General features: G+C 40.8%; 1 protein-coding gene across 1 annotated transcript in view; it reads left to right on the plus strand.

Moving 5' to 3' along the window:
* The window catches only part of LOC109484911 (kinetochore-associated protein 1-like), a 40,705-nt gene extending 38,982 nt beyond the window's left edge, over positions 1-1,723 (plus strand). Inside the window, exons 43-44 of the mRNA XM_019788261.1 lie at positions 941-1,057; positions 1,614-1,723. The gene's annotated coding sequence lies outside the window, so the exon portion shown is untranslated. The remainder of the gene's footprint in view (positions 1-940; positions 1,058-1,613) is intronic.
* Positions 1,724-4,326: the final 2,603 nt, after the last annotated feature.

Consider the following 4,326-nt stretch of genomic DNA (forward strand, 5'->3'; position numbering starts at 1 on the left):
ACAGTATACAGAAAGTCAAAAGTACATAAAAAGAAAACTTACCTGCAGTTCACAATGTATACTTCTTTTTATTACTCCTGGAACAAAGTATTGTTTTGGGTAGTTCTAATTTATGCTAGGTTTGTATGTTTGGGTTCAAAGTGAGTGGGTGGTGTTTGGATTTCACTTCATCGAAAGTTTTAAAAAGTCCAGCACATCGGCAAAGTACACGGGTCTGCGTTAAACCCGGATTTTTTGTTGTTTGTTTGGTCAACGTTTCCTATTGCAGATGATATCTTTTCTGACACAGCATTTGAAAACTGCAGATGGGATGTCATCCGTAAAGATGACCCTTAAGGAGACATTCTACCAAAGTGCAAGTTTCAATACATTTATAGGTTCGTGCAAGCTAGGGCTTTACATTCTGTTGACATGCTAGCTAGTCATTGTATGCAGAGTTGGACAAGTCCACTTGTCCAGACCGTGTAAGAGTTTCGGCAGGTGTTTCCCCATGATGAAGACATTGATGATGCTGGGTTTATACTAGGCATTAAACAGGTGTTCGAGAAATTATATTCATCTAGGAGCACTGCCCTTGGTGCTGAAGTCTAGCTGTTGTTACAGATGTACTATACCATCAATTATACAAGCCAGCAATATATTCAATCACTGTCATATCATGCTAGTGCTAACATCATTTCATTGACTGTTTCACTGTTTAAGTGTCTGTGAAAATGTCCTTTTGTCAAAAAATCTATTTCAAGTCTCATAAGTACCCAGTGGTAAATACAGCATGCAACATTCCTCACTGCAAGTAAATTGCATTGAAAAATTCCATTTATTTGTATATTTTAGGCAAGTCAAACATTGGTTCAGGCAAGTAGAAATGACCATGTACAGTGCCCAGCAGGGTAAGTGGATATTTGAAATCTTTTCCAACCCTGTTGTCTGGTTTCTTCAGGCCATAGCGAATGTTGGGAAGGACCTGGCCAGGCTGGTTGGTCAGGAGGATGTGCTGAAGGCATGTAAGAGCCTGGCCTCTGACGCAGACTGGGGACACAGGCTGCAGAAAATGAAGGTCAGGCCGCTGCAATGTTTACCCTCACAGTTTAGGGAAAACATAATGTTGTTGCACCGTTTTTCCCTCTTCTGTTCCAATCAAATGAGGTCAATTACCTGAACCTTGGTAACTGGTGCTGTAGCAGACACCCTGTGGTGTTGGACTACATTATGTAGCAAGTGGCAAGACAGAGTTGCAAGGGCTCGTCACCATATGCATGAATGTGTTTGAGTAAGAATAAAACAGAGCAGTAAATTGTTTCCCTCTTCCGTTCCAACCAAATGGGATCAATGGCCTTAACCTTCAAGGTAACTAGTGCTGTAGCAGACACCATGTGGTGTTGGACTACATTATGTAGCAAGTGACAGGACAGAGTTAAAGGGGCTGGTCACCATATGTTTATATATGTGTTTGAGTAAGAATAAACAGAGCAGTACTTTGTTAGGCTAAACCATGTGAAGGTAAATATTATGTATTTGCAAATCTTAACCTTCATAGTTATGATAATTATTAGTTATAATAATAGTTAAAATGATTTCTTATATATATTATAATATTCTCTTTGTTGCACCAGATCTCCTTCAAAGACGCCTTTCAGAATGAATCTGCAGCCAAACAGAAGCTGTTATCAACCATCATCGCTAACGAACAGACTGACCTGGATCTGATCCTGGACTACTGCAGGTTAGACTGATAAAACTACTGATGAAAAACAAAAGTGCTGTGACTGTAGCTGGGGACCTGTTAGACAGGAGCACATGTTTTGAACAGAACTTCTGAATAAGCTGTTAGAATTCACAGTGTTTAGTACAAATATCTGTAAGGCCTAGGACCTTTCCAATTTCAATCTTGAAAAATGGAACTTGGTAGGTTTCAATTCTTTCTTTTTTCAGATTGTCGTTTGTGATCCAAGAAATTCAGTTTAAACGTGTAAAACTAAAATGTTTTAGGACCAGGGCTGTCTCCAGGATTTATCCCTCCATCTAGGAAGGGAAGGGACAAATATTTACTTCAGTTGACTCAGTTCTGAAAATCATGAAATACCGGGTATAGCATTTCAGACAATCTGAAATTCAGATTTCAAATGGTATGTCTCTTGCGGATCTTGCTAGAGTTAGCCAGAAAACCGGGAAGACAGCATTTTTTTCGTACTGGTCTAAGGAAACTATCAAATGAATGTATTTGTCTTTGATTGGGAAAATTGCACTCAATCCTTAGGACATTTCGGCTGAACCCGAGTGATGCCTTGCTGCTGTACCTGGAGTACTTGCTCCTGCTGCAGCCGACCCTGAACCCGGCAGGCACCAGTACAGTGGAGGACCACATCCAGCATGCCTCACAGTGTGTCAGCAAGGTCCAGCCCATCATCGACCAGATTCCTGTCAAAGACATCCTGCTGAAACGGATGGCTAACCTACTGGTTTCCAAGGTTAGGTGTACATGTACAGTGTTCGAAATACCTGTCTGCAGTCTGCAATCTGCAGATAGATTTTCAAGATTGCAGAAGAAAAATTTATACAATCTGCAATTTTGCAGCAGGAAAAATTGGCACTTGGACTTGGTGCTCTTGGCGCCAAGTACAGACAACACTTACATTGTAAGCTCCTGTTCTGAAACAACAGGAGCTTCTTCACTAATTTACATCAACCTTGTCTTGACTTGTTTATCTTTTGTTTCCTTTTGGACCTGATAGTTCATGCTTATAAACTTGCAAGATTGTAGTATAGAGGCTTGTGTGTTTGCAGAAAGTATTTCCAAATTGCAGAACAAAATTTTGACTCTTCTGCAATATTGCAGAGCACTGAAAAAAAAGTATTTCGACCACTGATGTATGTCAGTACTGCAACTTAGGCCACACCGACTTTAATATTATGGATGACATCCACGCGCAGATTGATTTTCGCCTGTTCTAAAGATCATGTCCTCCGAGGCTCTGGCTCTAGGCCTGGGTAGTCATGGTAGTTAGCGACAATACGGAGCCGGTGGTAACACTGGAGGACGGCACCCAGGCTACCGAAGCCCCCGACTCAAGAACTCACGTTACAGTGCCGATTCATAAATTCCACAAAAAGCCAGCGTGTGCCGGCTTGTCGTATACATTCTATGTACTGCTACAAATTCATAATGCTAGGTTTGCATTCCTGTGGTTTAGTAGCATCTTTATTTTTGGCCAGAATTTTTTTTTATTCGCCCGCGCCTCATCTTTTCCCAGTGATAAATTTTCTGGTACATTTCAAGTCAACTTACATACATGTACTTCAGCGTACAATGTCCTATCACAGTACAATGTTGACATGTTCTGGTGTTTTGGACCTGAACCAAAATGATTTTTGTGCTACTGTACTGTACTCTGTTCTAACAGAGACATTGTCATCACTGAATATTTGACTATCTGTGTCCACAGATAAATTTCTATGACTACGAGCGCATCAGGTTCATCCTGTCTGTCATGGAGGTGAACATGGAGCGGGAGAAAGTGACTTTTGTCTGGACAATCGACCTGGCAAAAGTGAGTACAGCTTGTGTTCTAGGAACGAATTCTGTCCAATCCAGGAAATTTCCTCAAATGATTTGTCACCCAAGATGAGACACAGGTTAACACTTTCACCCCGAATCAAAACAGCAGAGCAAACAATGGATAAAGAATGTTTCCCAGTCCCCCAAGAAGTTTAAGGGAAATTCATCTATTTATGACAAGGTTTTGGCCTCTGTTTTCTGGGACAGTAAGGGGGTTATCATGATTGACTACATGACTACTAAAGGGGTCAAAGCATCAATGGGCAGTACTACAGTATGCCATAACTAATATTCTTTCTGCCATGACGTTTTTTTTGGATGAGGCTGAGAACTTTTTGAACAACCCTCATAAAATGGATGTCTCTTTCACAGGGCTTGGAGCTGCTGGAGTTCCTGTGGCATTACAAGCGCACACAGGACCCAGAGCAGTACGAACTCAGCTTCAAACCATGTGCTGACGCAGGGGAGGAGGAGGACAGAAAGGTGAGCATGTTTGGCAATTTTGAATTCTTGTATCAATTTTGTTCATGATGTTTCATATATTTTGAATCATTCAAATTGTGGTGTAACTTTTGGAAATACCCCATAGGCCCTTAATTTGTATATACATTATCTGCTATTCTGTTCTAGATGTTGTGTTGTTTGTTCGTGTGACCCTTAGGCCACGTTGATTTGATTATATGGATGACATCGCGCGCATGAATTTTTGGCCGTTTCCAAAAAAAAAGTTTTCAACCATACTGTAAATCGTACAAAACAGTTGCAAAATG

Source organism: Branchiostoma belcheri, unplaced genomic scaffold, assembly GCF_001625305.1.
Source record: "Branchiostoma belcheri isolate BF01 breed outbred unplaced genomic scaffold, Haploidv18h27 scaffold71, whole genome shotgun sequence".
Lineage (NCBI taxonomy): Eukaryota > Metazoa > Chordata > Leptocardii > Amphioxiformes > Branchiostomatidae > Branchiostoma > Branchiostoma belcheri.